The sequence below is a fragment of the Heterocephalus glaber genome, unplaced genomic scaffold (assembly GCF_053883595.1).
Source record: "Heterocephalus glaber isolate CG9 unplaced genomic scaffold, H.glaber_assembly_v1.0 deba00000281, whole genome shotgun sequence".
Classification (NCBI taxonomy): Eukaryota; Metazoa; Chordata; class Mammalia; order Rodentia; family Bathyergidae; genus Heterocephalus; species Heterocephalus glaber.
Genome location: NW_028258139.1, coordinates 16,554,134 through 16,573,885, shown reverse-complemented (window position 1 = coordinate 16,573,885; position 19,752 = coordinate 16,554,134).

The following is a 19,752-nucleotide window of genomic DNA, read 5'->3' as shown; positions in this document are numbered from 1 at the left end:
TTGTATCAAAAGCAATTTCCTTAGAAAGTGGTAGGGGACAGATGCTTAGAATATGATTAAAAGAGAAAAGGAAGAAAAGAATTTGGAAAAAGCAAAAGTAGGCAACTATTTTAAGGAGTTTTGCTGTAAACAAGAATAAAAAGCAGAGCAGTTTGGGAAAGGAAAATGAGAGCAACACTAGGTTTTAAGAAGAGAGAAATATTAGCATGTTTCCATGCATATTGGAATGATCTAGTATAGTGGGGAAATGATGATCCAGAGATAGTGGAAAATTACTGTAGTCATGTCCCTGAGTAGCAGAGAGTAGTTACTTAATCATGCAAAAAAGGAGGGCTCAGCCCAAAATGTGGCTTAGAGAATCCACCTACAGTACTTGGAAATAAGGCACAGGTAGAGGTGCAGGTACTGATTGGGCAGCAGGTAGGGGTATAGAAATGTGTTGCGATCCTTTAGTTAGCCCTTTTAACCTAGAATCGATGGCATCCCCTGAGAGTGAGGGTGAGTGAGCCTTTGTCTGAGGTTGGAAGGGAGAAGGGTAGTGTGCAATTGGGAGAGTGCTAGCACAGGGGGAGTCACACAGACTGTGGAACTCCACTGAGGGTGTTTAAAGAGTGAGCTACGCTTTCAAGATAAAATCATGGTTTTCCTATGTTTCACCTGCTGTATTTAGTTACCTGGGTGCTGGTATAGGATAGAGAAGAGATTTTCTGGCAGGTTTGGGGTTTTCTCAAGAGAGACCTGAAAATTAAAAAGGGCAACTTCGTCAGCATTTTAGGCACAAAGAGAACAACACCTGTTGCCCAAGAATCTCAGAAAGCTAAGGTGGAATGTGGACAGTGGCATAAAGGTGTGATGTTTGGTCCTAGAAGGAACAATCCCAAATATGAGTGGTGTGTGAAATACAACAAGCCCCACCCAAAGTACACAGAAAGACACAAAATGACTTTTGTACATACAGCATTTCTTATTTTCAGCAGGCCTAAATTCTAAGAGGTGAGGATAAGTCCCCCAAGGTTTAGAAAGAGCGTTCACTAGTTTTCATGCATACCTCCTAAGTGCAAGGAACTTTGCCTTAAAATTCCTGATTTAAGGCATTTTATAGAAGCAAAGTGAGGTAATATCATCGTTGCATTTTATAGATGAAGAACTTCAAGCTTAATGATTTGCCTTATGTTGTCAAGACAATTCAAGCGGAGTGGCTTAGCTCAGGTTGTGTGGCAGTCAGATTGGGTCAACTTGAGTAAGAACTGTCCGACTAAACTGGCTCAGCATAGTTCTGAGTATGGAAGACTCACCCTAGGGAGGACTGTCACCAGAATGTTTTTAAAGGGAAACGAAGAAGGAAAGATTTCTTCTGTTTCTTCAGAGGAGCTCCAGAATTTGCCTTCACCTTGGACGTCATCTCCTGGCTTCCAGCGCAGACTCTTCAGCCTCCAGCACCAACCCTTCAGGCTCCTGATAAGGACTTGCACAGGACACTATAGTGAGCTCCGGGACTTTGACGGGTCCTTTGGATCCCCAAGGCACAGCCCTTTTGCACTCTTCCACACCTGACTCTGGGCAGCCATTGTGAATCAATCTTGTAAATTCTAAGACATTTGTCATTTTGTATTAAATCTAGCAGTGTAGTAAGCACTGACTGCTATACATTACAAAGACAAAATATTGCAGACTAAGAGACTTTAACAACAGAAATTTATTTTCTCAAATTTCTTGAGACTGAGAACTCCAAGGCCAAGGTGTTACACAATTTTCTTCCTGATGAGACTGTCTTCCCAGCTTGTACTGTAGAGAGCCGCCTTCTTGCTATGACCTTACATAGCAGAGATTGGGAGAGGTTAGGTCCCTCCCTCGTTCTCACCCTCCTCCTCTTCTTTCTTCTTCCTCCTTTTCCTCCTCCATCGTCTTGTTCTTCAACCACAAAGCTATAGGATTATGATACCATTATGACCTCATTTTACCTTCGTTTACCTCCTTAAAACCCTATCCTCAAATCAATCACATGAAATGGTTAGATCTTCAAAATATAAATTCTGGGGAAACACAACACAGTTCATAGCACCCATATATTTTGATTCCAAATCTCCTTGCTCTTGCCATTGGGTCTATGATAGACAAATTCAGCAAGCATTTCTAGATGAAGCTACAAACAAATTCACTAGACATGCATTTGTACATTGATATCAAAGTATTTCAGTTATCCCTTTATACAATGAAGCTATAATATATTCATACTCCATCATTAAAAAGAATGACATAACAATGGATTTGTAAGTTCTACCATAGATGTTCCTGATATGATAAGTGAAAAAGGTAAACTTCAAGTAATCAAAATCATAGAAACAAAAAATGGAATGATAATTTCCAGTGGCTGGGGAGAAGAGAAATGGAAGGTTGTTCAAAGGGATATAAAATTATAGTCATGCTAGTTGGATAAGGTCTAGAGGTCTGCTGTATAACAGTGCCTACAGTTAATAGTATTATTGTAGATTGAAAACTTTGTCAAGATGGGAAGTTACATTTAAGTATTCTTAACACAGAATGAAAAAAACTCACAAAGAGACAAAAGAAAATATTTGGAGGCAATGGCCATGTTTATTGCCTTGACTGTGGTGATATCATCATGAGTGTTTGCATTTGTCCAAACTCATGAAATTGTATGCATTAAGCATGTACAGTTTTTCTGTATATTAGTCATGCCCCAGTAAAGTGGTTTATATAAAGCAAGCCTCAAAACACAAGTATGGTGCTTTCCAAAAACGTTGTATTTGTTTGCTAGGGCTGCCATAACAAAGTGCCACAGACTAGATAGCCTAATCAACAGAATTGTATTTCCTCATAATTCTGGAAGCTAGAAGTTCAAGATCAAGGTGCCTACAGGATTGGTTTCTCCTGAGGCCTCCATCTTTAGAATGCAGATGATCTTGTTATTCCTTACGTCTTCACATGGTCTTTCCTCTGTGTGTGTGTGTGTATTCAAATTTTCTCTTTTTATAAAGATTTTAGATTGGATTAGGGCTTACTCTAATGGTCTTGTTTTAACTTTGTTACCTCTTTAAAAAGCCATCTGCAAATACAATCACATTTTGAAGGCTTGGGGGTTCGGGACATACAAATTTTGGGAGTCACAATTCAGCCCATAACAGACATCAAGATTGCATATATGGACTTAACATATGTGTGAGCATTTATATTAGTAGTAAAACATGCAGGTGTATTTGTGAATACATAAAATAGCATTTGAAAAAATTCACAAAGATGAAGAGCCTCTAACTTGATGATTTTGAGATAAATGAGAACCATTGCTTTTGATCCTACATAGATTTTCATTCTTGATATTTTACAATAAAAATATATTCATTCATATTGAAAAGAATAAAATGTTTTTAAAACAACAAGGGGAGAAATATGGAACAAGGGCATTTGGCACTAAATTATGTAAATGAGGTTGTGACTGGTATTATAGCTCATCATGGGAATTTATGATGTCTAAGTGAGTCCCTAACTCCCCTCTCTGGACCTAAGTGATTTCCTGTGAAAAGTCGAAGGTTGAGCTGCTGTGCAAGGCCTCCTACATTTCTAAATGTTTACAGTCCATGGTCCATGCAGGCAAGAGTGAGAAACTAGACAGGAAAGAACATCAAGTAACCATTAATGCGAGTCATAATCCTTATGTTGATGACTGTATCACTGTGTGGATTTGGAAAATTCACTTTCCCACTCTGAGTCTTGGTTTCACCTTTAGTAAAGAAAAAAATGTGAACTAGATCACTGCTTTTTAACTTAGCTCTGGAGTATACTAAGCAGGAATTATTTCACTGGTGACTTGAAAGATCAGTCAGGGGAATTCTCTTGGACCCATGGGCTGGTCCCTGACCAACTCAACAACTGTGGATTCTACAGTTTGGCTCAACCACCACTAACTTGGAGCTAGCTCTGCATTGTTTCCCCTCTTCATGGGACAGCGGAAGTGCCAGCCAAACAATGGACCTGTTCCTGGACCAGGCAAAAGTCTGGAATAGGAGATTCAACATGGCTGACTAGAGGAAGAGTCACATCAAGAAGCTGAGGTAAGATTCACTGAGAAGGAATCACCTGGAAAACCCAACATGGCTGAGTAGAGGAAGAGCCACATCAGAGAGACTCAGAGGACACCAACAAGAAACACAGAGGAGAGAGGATGAGATCACAGAACAGCTTCTCCAAGACAAGGTATCTGAACCTGAAGTTGGAGACAGTGGGAAGAATGTGTGTCTCTGATTCCTGAGCAACCTTCCAGTGGTAACACGTGGTGAGTCTCTGCATTACAACCATCCCAGAAAATAGCTGCTCAGTGCAGGTGTGGGGTGGGAACACATTATGGGAAAGAGCTCAAACTTCAATCCCAGACCAGCCCCCTGGCAACTTCATACTGCCAAAATCCCAGAGATGATGAGGAAAAGATAGTCACTAGAGACTTTTGGAAGTTGGAAAGCAGATTCGGGTGAGTCCCACTGAAAGGCAGGGACTGGTAGTCATAGACCCAGAACTTTTGATCAGGCACCATATTCAGCCTGGTTACCTAGGAGTGGAGGCTCACACTGGTGCCATGTTCCCACTGCTAAAAGGAGACCCAAAACAGGGGCTTATAGTATGCTATTTCTTAACTAGTCCTGATAGACACCACTGAAATGGATTAGCCTGTTATTCCTGTAGTTAAATTGATTGCATAGGAATAATCCTGACTCAGTGGACAATTTAATTCTAGTGAACTTGTCTGCCAATTCCACCATCACACCCCGGGTCAGGGACAGGGAGAGTTCCCACACCAAGAACATGGACCAGATGAAACTCTGCAAACATGCTTGCAGCCTAGCAGAAAGAAGTTCTGAGTGCGCATTAACTCCAGTTTTGCAGTGGAGGGATCATAGGAGTAATTGGGAGTGTGAACTCTCAGACTTTCTGAAAAAGAAGCTACTTGGGAATCACATATCCAAGGGCTCATTGGAATATCTAATCTATGTTCCCATCAGATATCTTACTGGTTTAAGTTTTTGTATATTTCTTGAGTTATTTAGTAATGTGGAATTATGTTCTTTTATGCTTTCATGAGTATATAATGTGGTTACTCTTGTATATCTGTGCTTCCATTGGCTCTGATTTAATAGGTGTGTAGGTTCTCTCCCACGTCTAGAGAATAGATAAATAGAGGAAGAGTAACTGCAGGGACTGTCATATAGAAATGTTGTAAGATTGAATCTGTGGATGCTATTGTAAAATGAAACAATTTTGTGGTGAAACCTAGGGACAGAATCAGAACCACTTAAAGTAAATAACAAGAGGAGTAAATACTAGAAGTGGACATACAAAGCTAAAAATTTTTCACAAGAAGTAGCATCCTTCTGAAAAACTCCATATAACCACATATTCTCCTCACTTCTCAAATCCTCAACCTGCAGTAAATCCCAAAAAAATGAAAGAGGAAAAGATGGAGACACGTATAATACAGATACAAGTAGGAAAGTGGGGAGCCAAGGAAATAGAAGATCTCCTAATGCCCCCAACTCCTCCAAGACAAAGCAGGGGATTGCAAAGGGAGAAGAAAACAAATATCACATAGCAGAAATTGATGAAAAGTTCTTAGGTGTGATGAAGAAAATAGATGACTTCAAAGAGGAAATGAACCAAAAGTTTACAGCAATTGCACTCAATATGTCCACAGTGAAAATAAGTAAAAAGCTAGACAAGCTAACCAAAACAGTTCAAAATTTGAATGACAGAGTCAAAAAGGATATGGAATTCTCAAATGTCAGAAAGAAATACCTGAAATAAAAAAGAATATAGCATTCATACATTCCAGAGAATGTGAAGATAGAGTGTCTGATATTGAGACCAAAATAGTGAATTATGATAGAGTTCAAAGAAGCCAAAAGGAAAATAAGAGAACAAGAGAAGACTATCCAGCAGCTACTAGACAACAAGAACAATCTAAAGCTAATCAAGTTAGAGAAAATCTAGAAGATTCCACAGATGAATTCACTAACATACCTACAGAAATTATGAAAGAAAACTTCCCAAATATAAGAAAGTATTTTAAAATACAAGTAAGCGATTCTTATAGAATTCTTATAGAATTGCAGCCAGTTATGATTAAAGGAGAAGTTCACCAAGGTATATCCTCATTAAATTCACAGATATCCACAAAAAAAAAAAAACCCAGAAAACTACAGTACTCTGAAGAAGGAGATTGAAGAGGGCATAAGAAAATGGAAAGATGTCCCTTGATCCTGGATAGGCAGAACCAATATTGATAAAATGGCCATACTTTCAAAACTTTTAGACTGATTCATAGCAGTCTCAAATGAAAATACCAACAGCATACTTTACAGATGTGGAAAAAACAATCTTAAAATTCATGTGGGACAAGAATAGACTCCAAATAGCAAAAGTAATTTGGGGCAATAAGAGCAAAGCAGGCTGCATAGCAATAGCAGTCTTCAAGCTATACTACAAAGCAATAGTGATTTTAAAAAACAGCATTGTATTGAACAAAAACAGACACTTGGATCGATGGAACCAAATAGAGGATACAGAAACCTCCCCAGACACATTCAACTATTTGATCTTTTTTTTCCATTAAGTTTATTGGTACATTTTAGGTATAAAATACAGTTAACATTCATCATTGGGATCTTGTACCTTTACATGATGTATCTTGGTTCTTATCCTATCCTAATTGTGTTATTTTATTGCCAGACTATTTTGGTGGGGCTTCGGTTTCAAAGTTTAATGGACAGATAAAGAGTAAACATATCTGCCCTTGTTCCCCACCTTAGGGAGAAAAGCATTATATCTTCTCCATTCACATAAGGCATTCTCACTGAAAGTATGGAGTACATGTCCTTAATCTGTTGAGAAGGTTCTGTTCTACTTCTAGGATACAATTGGCAAGGTAGAAGCAAAATCTTTATATGTAGATGAAATGATCATCTGCAGAGAAAATACTAAGAAATCTCTAGGAGCCCCTAGAACTTGTACTTGAATTTAGCAGGATTAGAAAACACAAGGTATAAATAAAAATTCAGGTCTGTGTATACTTGCTATAAATGAAGAATTGGCTATTGAAATTTAAAAGTTATGTAGGAGTACAAAGGACCTAGAAAAGTTTTTAAAAAACCAAACAAACAAAACAATTCAACTATTTGATCTTCAAAAAAGGGTCCTAAAGCATATGTTGGAGGAAAGACAGCCTATTCAACAAGTGGTGCTCGGAAAATTGTTTCTCTGTTTGTAGAAGAATGAAACTGGATCCTTATCTCTCACCAAGTCGTAAATTACAATGGATCAAAGATCTCAACATTAAAATAGGAACATTAAATGATCTGGTAGATAAAATGGGTAAAACACCTGCAATAAAGGTGTAGGAAAGGATTTTCTAAACAGAACTTCAATTGAGCAAGAAATAGCAGCAAGAATTAACAAATGGGATTATACTGGACTAAAAAGCTTTTGCACAGCATAAGAATCAATCAGTAGAGTGAAGATAAAAACTACAGATGGAAAAAAATTTATTAGCTACTCCTCAGACAGAGGATTAATATCTACAATATACAAAAATTCAAAAATTTCAAACAGCCTGAAATTAAAGACCCAGTCAAGAAATGGGCTAAAGAAATGAACAGAAACTTCACAGAGGAAGAAATACAAATTATTAACAAACATATGAAAAAGTGTTCGACATCTCTGGCCATTAGATAAATGCATATTAAAACAACGTTAAGATTCCATCTTACTCCAGAAAGAATGGAAATCATCAGGAAATCAAACAATAACAAATGCTGGCATGGCTATGGTAAAAAAGGAACCTTCCTGCATTTGTTGCAAACTAGTACAACCATTATGGAAATCAGTATGGAGATTTCTCAAAGAATTGAAATTAGAAATTGTATAGCTATCCCTCTGCTAGGTATCTTCATCATACTATAGCGATACATGCATACTAATGTTTATAGCAGCACAATTGGTAATATCTAAATCCTAGAAGCAGCCTGTATACCCATTAGCAGATGATTGGATAAACAACATGTAGTATCTGGATATAATTGAATACTACTCTGCTATAAAGAATGACAAATTTGAGGCATTTGTAGGAAAATGGACCTGGAAAATATAATATTGAGTAAACTAAATCAAGCACACAAGGTTAAATACCATGGTATCTCTCATTTGAGTAAAGCAAAGTACTAAAACAGAAAATGATGAAAGATGGCTAGAAAGGGACAGAGGGACAGGTCTCATCCAATAGGGAAGTGGTCCAAAGGAGCAAGAACAAGGGATGAGGAGAAGAGGAAGGTGAAATGAGAGGAATTAAGATGTGCTATGTACAGAATCCTAATAACTCCAATCAATCTAAACATGATGTGCCATAACATGAGCTAAGACAAATAATATCAACAAGTATGTAAAAGGTTGTAGGGGAATCGGAGGAAGAGGGGAGGGGGAGGGAAAAGGAAGGGACTAGTACAAAATTAGCTATAATGTGTACAGGTAACCGCTCCCCAGGATGAGTGTAAACTTCAGGAGTTGCAGACATGTACCAACAAAATAAAATAATTTTTTTAAAAAGTTCGGTCAGTGAGGCTCTCCCCCCATCCTTCCTCCATTCTTCCTCCTTCTCTCCCACCTCTCTCTCTTTCTCCATTCTTCTCCTCATAGATAAGATCAATTCTAGAGGGTTAGAGGTAACACTGATATAGGCACGATAGGGATACAGGAGATGAGTTAAAGGGATGAATGAATGATAATTCAAGGTGTGAACAGTCACCAAGAACATGAGGCAGCAATTGTCTTCTACTGCCAAGATCTGCGAGCTTGGTTTCAGGTAGACAGACCTAGGTTTCAGTATGGGGACCTCTGCCTCTCGAGTCTAATAGAAAGTCCTTTTGCTTTCCTGGCCCTAAATCCCACATGTGTTAGATGGGAATATCAGCCTATCCTCTGTGGGCTTGTGGAGAGGATCAAATGAATTAGCACAGTGCTCGTCACAGAGTAGGAGTAGAATGGGAGTGATGGCCAAGTCCAGTTCATTCTGAAGCTCTTGTTTGTTTCACATCCACATTCTGCTTCCCCCTGCAGTTCACTGGGCCTCCAGAAGCAGGTGGGACTTGAAAATGTCAAAAGAAGATGGAAGCAGGTCTCAGTTAGGGAGAAGGCTGTAAACTCTGGAAAAGCTTTCTTCAATTTTCAGCAGTTTTTATCCCTAAAATATTTTCTATAATTTGGAAATAAAGCAAACTTTGAAACCAACAAAAAGAGTATGAAGGTAAGGGCTACTTCTTCTGTTTCTTTTCTTTTTTTCATGCAACTCTTGTAATTAAACACAAATCTTGAATAATGCAAACCTACAATTCATGCAAATTGATCCCTAATGAGATGGAAACAAGCCAGGTTTTAATTTGTTGAACTTGTGGGAGACAGTATAATGAGTTGGAAAGAACAGATGCAAAAACATGTCCTGTTTCAGCTAAAATCAGCCCAACATTTCATTTCTGTGCTCAGTCTCATAACTTTTTAATGCCTTCAATACAATTTTAAATTTTTCTGCTAAGGAGCTGTTTGTGTCTCCCAGATACATTGGGCTACCTTTATGAAAACTTTACAGTTTTCCCAGTTCTTTCTAGTTGTTCAGAATCTCAGTGACCTCACTTCCTGAGACTCAAGCCACAGAAGAGAATTTGATCCATTAATGGCCTGTAACAAGTAAATGTTCAAACTGCAACCACTTAAGCCTCAGGAATTTTTTTTAAATGCTTGGTAATTGGTTCTAAATATGGGCAGAAGGGCAAGACATTCACAAACTCTGTTCTGGTGGTAATTCTGGAGTTGAAGCCAAAAAAGACAAGCATTTCAGGCAGAAGAACCATGTAAGCAAAAAATATGGAAGCATGAATATGCATAACTTGTTTGGACATAATTAGAAGACTGAGCTTGTTCTACTGTTTATATTGAGTCCTCTCAGGTACATAAGAAGAGGTCAGGCACATAGAATTTTTCAATGTACCCCACCTTCACTTATAATCATTTCAGGGGTCCAACTTTTTCTTCTTAATAGTAAATAATACTTGACTCCTTGAACAAAGAAAGAAGAAACTAGAGTAACTTGTATCCACCCTATGCTGGTTAAGAGGTGAGTACTCAAAATATGAACTCCATCTAGGTAGTGTTTGCAACTTCACAAAGATATGTCTGGGTCCCCAAGATAATTCATATAAGACTTCGCAGAAGTCAACATATCCTATACGCATGGATAAACATTACTACAGTGAAAGAATACAAAGAAAACTCTGCAACTGGAAAGAGCACATGGAACAATGTCCAGGGGAAACCCAGTGCAAGTCTGCAGGGACTTTTTCCAGGGAGTCATAGAGGACAGGATGCCCACAATCCCCACAGCAAGGAGTTATGAAACAGAAGTGAAATGTTGTCTATCAAGGAAGCACATTGCTCATTAGAAACTCATTATCCATGTTGTTACTAGGAGTCGGCTTGCAGCCACTCTCTGCTTAACACATACTAAAACTCCACATTTCCAGCAGGAGGCAGAAGTTCAGCATAAACCACATAGTTTGTCCATTTTATGCACAGTACACACTTAACAGTTCTGGGCATAGTAAGAACTCTCTTCTGAATCCAAGTTTCTATCTTCCCTCTAAGAAGGCCCTTGTTAGATGGAATTCTCAGACTTGCTCTGCTGAACATTTTCTTCACAGGAGGTTATAAAAGTATTCAATCAATTATTACCCAGTGAAGAATGCAGAAAATTCTGGAAAGTACAACCTAACCTAAATAGAAATGAGGGGGGTATTTCTACATTTGGACAATTCAACAGGTATTCCTTACAGAGCAGCATTGAGACAGTGAACATTTGGGGAGAACAGATGGAGAAGAAACCACTAGCAGCAGTGAGCAGGAAAGTCTACTCTGAGCTGAGTCTTGAAAGATGAAGATGGAGAGAATGTGGGAAATCCAGCAACAGAGGAGGGACAAAGAGAACAGGAAAATGAGTGATATAGCAATGGTGTCTGGTTAATTCATTCATGTGCTCATCCAGCCCATAGTAGTTTCCTAATGGTGCTGTAACGTATTACCACAAATTCAGGGCCTTAAAATAATAACACACATGTATTCTCTTACAGTTCTGGAAGTCAGAAATCTGAAATGAGTTTTGCAGGGTAAAAACTGAGGTATCTTCAAGGCTCTTTCCATAGACTCTTGGCAGGTGCATCCATTATCTTGCCTTTCCTAGCTCCTGGGTTGCTTAGATTACTATTCCTTCCTCAAAACCTTCTGCCTCATCATCACATCTTCAGTTACTTTTACTTCTCTCTTATAAGGACCCTGTGATTACATTAGGACCACCTAGATGATCTAGAATTATCTCTCATTTCAAGATCCCTCCTCTAATCATAGCTGCAAAACACCTTTTGCTGTAGAAGTAGCATTTGCATGTTCTGGAGACTGGGGCATAGGCATCTTTGTGAGGATGGCTGTACTCAGGCAACTACACAGTCATCTACCCATTCATTTATTAATTCAACAAATACATATTAATCTTTTCTACATCATTCCCTGTCCCAAGCAAAGGGAGATTTTTAAAAACCTTGTCTGTTGATAAGTATTCGTGTGTGTGTGTGTGTGTGTGTGTGTGTGTGTGTGTGTGAGACCTTTGGTCAAGATTTTCCTTAGTTTGGTAGGAGTACAGGCAAGTTTGAGTCCATACCACTGCAATAAAACGAATATCACAATAAAGTGAGAAACATGAAATTTTTGACCACCTGATATGTTTACGCTATTTTAGTTTAAGAGTGCAATAGCATTATGACTAAAAAAATCTGTGAGCCTTAATTTTTGAAACTTCCCTATTACTACTAATAATTGAAGCTATTGGAAAAATGGTGCCAATAGACTTGTTAATCACAGGGCTGCCACAAATTTCTTTTTTTTTTAATCAGCGTATACTTTATTTTTGAAAAAATATATATTTATTGGTACATTTTAGGTATAAAATACATTTACATTTATCATTGGGTGTTTGCACCAGAACATGATGCATCTTAGTTTTTATTTTTTCTCCCATTACCTGTGCACCCTTCACCCCCTCCACCCTTCCCTATCTACACAGAGTTTGATTCCATTGAATTTCTCATAAGTTTTTATCTTTCCCTTCTTCCCTTTCCCCTTTCCCTTCCACCATCCCCAAACCCTTGGACCTTTTCTTATTTCAAATTATCAGTTATTCATTTTAATCATTTTCATCCTTATTTACACTTTCAATTTCTCACACTAGAGAAACTATTCGGTATTTACACATGAGTGTCCTATTTATTTCAATTACGAGTGTGGCCTCAATATGCATCCATTTAGCTATAAATGTCTCTAGTTTCTCATTCTTTATGGCTGAGTAGTACTCCATTTTATTAAAAAACCACATCTTCTTTATCCAGTTTCCAGTCGATGGGCATTTGGGCTGTTTCTAAGCTTTAGCTATTACAAATTGTGCCACTATAAACATAGGTGCACATATATCACTGTGGTATGATTCTTTTAAGTCTTTGGGAAAGATTCCCAGTAGGAGAATAGCTGGGTCAAATGAGACCTGTAGTCCTAGTTCTTTGAGGTATCTCCATACTGATTTCCACAGTGGTTGCACCAATCGACATTCCCACCAACAATGGAGAAGGGTTCCTTTCTCTCCACACCCCCACCAGCATTTGTTATTTGTTGATTTCTTGAAAACAGCCATTCTTTGGGGGGTGAGGTGGAATCTCAGTGTTGTTTTCATCTGCATCTCTTGAATGACCAGTGATGCTGAACATTTTTTCATATATTTACCTGCTGTTTTTACTTCTTTGTCTGAGAAATGTCTGTTCATTTCGGATGTCCATTTTTGAATTGGGTCTTTGAATTTAGGAGGTCTGATTTTTTTGAGTTTTTTATACATTCTTAATAGTAGACCTTTGTCTGAGCTACAGCTGCTAAATATTTCTTCCCACATTGTAGGTTGTCTCTTAGCTCTGTTGGTAGTTTCTCTTTCAGTGCAGAAGCTTTTTAATATGATGAGATCCCAGTTGTTGATTCTTTGTGCCAGCTCCCGTGCTACTGAAGATTTGTTCATAAAGTCTTTTTCCATGCCAATGTCATCAAGAGTTCTCCCTAATTTATCTTCCAGCAAGTTTAGGGTTTCTGACTTAATATTTAGATCTTTAAACCACTTGGATCTCAGTTTAGTGCATGGTGATAGGTATGGGTCTAGTTTCAATCTTTGGCAGGTTGAAATCCAGTTTTTCCAACACCATTTATTAAATAGGCTATCTTTCCTCCAATGAGGGTGGTTGGCTCATTTGTCAAAAATGAGGTGGCTGAGTATGTCTGGAGTTGTTTCTGCATCTTCTAATCTATTCCACTGATCTTCAGGTCTGTTCCTTTGCCAGTACCATGCTGATTTTATCACAGTAGCTTTGTAGTATAGTTTCAAGTTGGGGATTGTGATACCCCCTGCCATGCCTCTGTTGCTTAGAATTGCTTTTGCTATTCTAGGTTTCTTCTGCTTCCAAATGAATTTTTGGATTGTTTTCTCTAGTTCTGTGAAGTATATTGTTGGAATTTCAATCGGCATTGCATTGAATCTATATAGCAGTTTTGGAAGTATGGCCATTTTCACTATATTGGTTCTTCCTACCCAGGAACAAGGGATATCTTTCCATTTTCTTACATCTTCTTCTGTCTCCTTCTTCAGAGTGCTGTAGTTTTCAGTGTAGAGATCTTTCACTTCCTTTGTTAGGTTGATTCCTAGATATTTCATTTTTTTAGATGCTATTGTAAAAGGAGTTATTTCCCAAATTTCCCTCTCAATGGGGTCTGCTATTTGCATATAAAAAGGCTATTGTTTTTTGAGTGTTAATCTTGTATCCAGCTACTCTACTGAATCTGTCAATTAGGTCTAGAACACTTTTGACTGAGTTTTTTGGGTCTTCTATGTAAAGTATCATATCATCAGCAAATAATGACAGTTTCACTTCTTCCTTTCCTATCTTTATTCTTTTTATTTCTTTATTTTTTCTAATTGCTGTGGCTAATGTTTCCAGAACAATATTGAACAGGAGTGGTGATAGTGGACATCCTTGTCTTGTTCCTGATTTTAGTGTGAAAGTTTTAAGTTTTTGACCATTTACTGTGATATTGGCTGTTGGTTTTTCATAGATAGCCTTAATCAGGTTAGATAAAGACCTCCTATTACAATTTTCTGTAGCATTTTTATCATGAATGGGTGTTGGATTTTGTCGAATGCTTTTTCTGCATCTATTGAGATGATCATGTGGTTTTTGTCCTTGACTCTGTTAATATAGTGTATTACATTTATTGATTTTCAAATGTTGAACCATCCTTGCATCCCTGGGATAAATCCAACTTGGTCAGGGTGTATGATCTTCTTGATGACACTCTGTATTCTGTTTGCCAGTATCTTGTTGAGGATTTTTGCATCTATGTTCATTAGGGAGATTGGCCTGTAGTTCTCTTTTTGGGTTGGGTCTTTCCCTGGTTTTGGGATCAAAGTAACACTTGCTTCCAGGAATGAATTTGGAAGCCTTGCTTTCCTTTCAATTTCCTTGATGAGTTTAAAGAGTAATGGCGATAGTTCTTCTTTAAATGTCTTGTAGAATTCAGCAGTGAAGCCATCCGGACCTGGGCTTTTCTTTGTTGGTAAATATTTTATTACATTTTCAATTTCACTCATTGTTATTGGGGTGTTTAGAATTTCTACATCTTCTTCATTTAATTTTGACAATTCGTATGTATCTAGGAATCTTCCATTTCTTCTGTGCTTTCCATTTTATTAGAGTACAGGTTCTCAAAGTAGGTATTGATGATTCTCTGGATTTCTGCTGGATTTGTTATGGCTTCACCTTTTTCATTCTTAATTGCATGGATTTGAGCCTTTTCTTTCCTTTTTTTGATAAGGTTGGCTAAAGGTTTATCAATTTTATTTATTCTTTCAAAAAAACCAACTCTTTGATTCATTGATTTTTTTGTATCATTCTCTTAGTCTCCATTGCATTTATTTCTGCCCTGATCTTTATCATTTCCTTTCTTGTATGAGCTTTGGGTTTGTTATGCTCTTCTTTTTCTAGGAGCTTGAGGTTCTGCATTAAGTTATTTAACTGAGTTCTCTCTGTTGTCCTAATATGGGCATTCACTGCTGTGAATTTCCCGTGTAGAACTGCTTTCATTGTGTTCCACAGATTCCTGTATGTTGTACTGGCATTTTCATTTACTTGTAGAAACTATCTAATTTCTTCTTTATTTTCCTCTGTGACCCATTGGTTGTTCAGGAGGGTGTTGTTCAATTTCCATGTGTTTGTGGGAGTTTTGCAGTTTCTTATGTTATTGATCTCCAATTGTATTGCACTATGGTCTGATAATATACAGGGGATAACTTCGATTCTTTTACATTTACTTAGATATGTCCTGTGAGCTAGCATGTGATCTATTTTGGAGAATGACTTGTGTGCAGCTGAAAAGAATATGTATTCTGATTTTGTGGTGTGGAACACTCTGTAAACCTCTATTAAGTACATTTGTTCAATAGCTTTGTTTAGTTCTAGAATTTCATTGTTAATTTTTTTCCTAGTTGATCTGTCTATTTGTGATAGAGGGGTGTTGAGGTCCCCCACTACATTTGTATTAGTGCTTATTTGGTTTTTCATGTCCATTAATATTCATTTTGTATAGTTGGGGGCATTTGTATTTGGTCCATATATATTTAGGATTGTCATGTCTTCCTCTTGGATTGTTCCTTTCACAAGGATGTAGTGACCATCTTTATCTCTCTTAATTAGTTTTGGTTTGAAATCTACTTTGTATGCAAATAAGATTTCTATGCCTGCTTCTTTCTGGGTTTCTGTTGCATGGAAAACTGTTTTCCATCCTTTTACTTTCAATCTATGGATTTCCTTTAGATTAGGTGTGTTTCTTGTATACAGCATATTTCTGGGGTTTGCGTCTTAATCCATTCTGCCAGTCAATTTCTTTTGATTGGTGAATTGAGGCCATTAACACCGATAGTTATAATTGACAGTTGTTGACTCATCCTTGTCATGATGTTTTACTCTTGTTGGTTCTTTTATTTCTTATTTTCCTCCCTTGTGCTTTAGTGTCTTACCTTGCATGGTGCCTTCTCTCTGCTGGGCCTCATGGAGTTGTGACCTTCATTTTCTTTTTCTAGGATATTGCTTAAAATTGTTTGGCATGCTGGTTTGGTGTTCATGAAATTTCTCAGGTGTTCTTTGTCATGGAAGTATCTAATTTCCCATCAATTTTTAAAGATAATTTTGCAGGATACAACAGTCTAAGTTGGAAGTTATTTTCTTTTAGGGCTTGAAATACTTCACTCCAGGATCTCCTTGATTTGAGGGTTTGTGTTGAGAAACTGCCATGATTCTGATGGGCTTTCCTTTGTAGGTGATTTGTTTCTTTTCTCTAACTGCTTGTAGAATTTTGTTCTTCTGTTGGGTTTCTGGGATCTTGACTATTATATGTCTAGGTGTAGATTTTTTTAGGTCATGGCTGTATGGAGTTCTATATGCCTCACTTATCTGTATGTCCAACTCTCTACCTCTGTCTGGAAAGTTATTTACTATTATTTCTGTGAACAGATTTTTTAAGTCTGTTGTACTTTCTCCTGTTTTTTCATGGGCTCCTATGAGCGTTATGTTATTCTTCTTTGCATCATCTAGTAGCTGTTGGATTGATTTCTCATGGTCCCTTACTATCTTTAAGAAATCTCTGTTTTCATGGTCCTTAACCGCAAACCTGTCTTCTGTATCTGATATTCAGTCTTCAGATTCTCTTAGTCTGCTCTGCATGCTTTCAATGGAGTTTTTAATCTCCTGAATATCTGTCTGAATCTGTTTCATGGATTCCATTTCTTTCTTATGTTGGGCAATCATGTTTTCCATTTCTTTATCATGCTGGGCATTCATGGCTTCCAGCATGTTTCTGATCTCATCTATTTTCTTACCTGTTTCTGCTCTAGAGCTTCTAATCATGTCTTTCACTCTGCTCACCATGTCTGTATTTATCTGGGAGATTATTTCTGTTTTGAAATTTTCTAGAGCCTCATGCATCTGCTTTGTTACTTCCTGTGCTCTCAGTTCAGGGTGTCCAAGTGGTTGCTTATCAGACTTTTCCACCTCATTTTCCCCACAATTTCCTTTTTGTGGCATGGAAGCCTGCATTTGTGCCTTGCTTAAGTGTCTTCTCAGTTTTGTTTTTGGTACTGTCCTTGATTTAATTCCTGGGTTGATATTTCAAGATTGCTTAATGTAGGTATCTTTGTTGCTTGTGTTTAAAACCCTTGTGGAATCATTGCTTTTCAGAGGTGTCTTCTAGATATGGCTTGTGTTTGGGTTTTGAGACTCTAATGACTCTGAAGCTATTATATTTTTCTTATATCAGGAAGGAAAACTAATTAGATCAAACACAACATGTTAGCCCAAATGATATAGTCAGCAATACCACAGCATCAAGCACAGCTTAGAAAATGACAATTTGTAGTAGTTATTAATCTATCACTTTTAACTATGTGAGTTAAATTAAAACCAAGGGCCAACCCAACATAAGTTTATAATGAATAAACTCTTCACTATAGCATCTTTCCCTTCAGGGTGGGGAGATAAAAGGAGTTGGGGAGGGAGGGACAGGTAGAAAGAACAGGTAAGATTAGCAGTGAGGCCAGAAGACACAGAAAGATCACACAAACTCTAAGAAGTTCTTAAAGGCAAGAGAAAATAGCAGAATGAAAGAACAAAGATGTGAATAGAATCACCTAACAGCAACAGGGAGGCTAGATACCAAATTTACTTTCCTTTAAACCTAATGATAATCAAGAGAAGGAAAAAGAGGAGGAAGGAACAGTAAGGGAGAAATTCAAATTCAGCGTAGAAAGGAACAAATAGGAAGGTGAGGGGCAATGTGGGACAGTGAGAGAATGAGAGAGAGAGAGAGAAATAAAAGACAAAAGAAAGAAAAGAAAGAAAATAAAACTTTGAAGAGTAGAAAAAAAGTAAAAATTAAGAATTAAAAATAAGAAAAAAAATTTTTTTTCTTTTTTGCAAATAGCAATAGAAATTATGGGCCTCCTTCAGGGTATGTCTCTGCTGTCACAGTAGGCAATGTAGGAATCCCTGTGCATATACAAGTCAATGAGTCTCAGCAAGGCAGCAGCAGACCAAGTACAGTGGTCTGATATGCCTTTATTGTAGAGGTTCTCTTTACTTTTCTGCTGAGCTTCAGTTTTCTTCCAGAAGCCTGAGAAGCTGTCTTTCTGTTACTAACTTCTGCTCTATCTGGTGATGCTCAGGACAAGGGTCTTTATAATCTCCTGTGCCTCTGTAGTGTGGGACCAGGTAGCAGAAAAGCCAGAAGGTAGGCGGTGCACAGGGTGGGTGCGGGAGACAGAGCGTTGGGGCGCCCACGAGGCTAAGTGGACCTCACTGTGTCATGGGCATGGCCCGGGACGGCCGCAGGAACTTCAAGCTGCTTGTCTTGTCTCACCGGGGCCAGTCGCTGGTCACTGCAGCTTTTTTCTGCCACAAATTTCAACTTCTGAAAAATACAGTATCTTCAAAGCACAAAAATGTGAAGTGCAATGGAATTATTCACTTTTGTTCTCTGCAATTTCAGTTACTAATAGTCAACTTTGTTCCAAAAATGTTAAATGGAAAACTCCAAAGACAAATTAATTCATAAACTTTAAATTGCACATCATTCTGATTAATGCAATGAAATCTTGCACTGAGACGGCTTCTTCCCTTCATCCAGTGCTACCCACTTGTTAATCACTTAGTAGGCACCTCTCAGTTGTCAGACCAACTGTTCCAATGTTTGTGTTTAATAACCTTTATTTTATTTATCAGTGGCCCCAAAGTGCAAAAATACTGTTGTTGGCAATTTGGATATTCCAGAGAGGCTGTAAAGTTCTTCCTATAAGAAAAAGGTAGAAGTATAAGATACTTTGAGGAACAAAGAGACTACATTTATATGCTTAATTACAGTAAATTGCTATAATTGTTTTACTTTATTATTAGCTATTAATCTCTTGTTGTGCCTAATGTACAAATTAAAGTTCATCATAAGTGTGTATGTACGTATAAGAAAAATACTAAATATAGGGATCAATACTATCTGAGATTTCAAACATCTCCTGGTGATATGGTGGAGGCATATGATCCAGCATAGAGTTCTTTTTAAATACTGATCCTACATACAGAAATCATGAGGGGAATCTGAAGCACTGTAATAGAGTAGACAGGAAAAAGCTTGGAGTTTCATTAGGAAGGGTCTCATTGCTGGCAAGGAAAACATCTGTGTTCCATGGCAGCCCCAGCCTTGAAAGACAAGGGAAGATTTTTCTACAATTCAGATTGTACGTAAAATATTATACCCCTGGAGGAGGATGAGTTCCTTATCTACTGAGGTTAACAGCCTAAGTCAAGCAAAAATGCTATTTTGAGATTAAACTAAAAGCAAATGGCCTAGAATATGTTGATGCCAAATTATTGTATGTTTACTTGTTCAATGTTTGGATCTATTTTTTACACTGACTTGTCAATTCATTGGTAATGATAAATTGAGAGTAATTCAAATGCAGTGGTAACACAGTTCATGAACTTAATTCATTCCATGATTCTGGGGAAGATGGCCACATTCATGTTT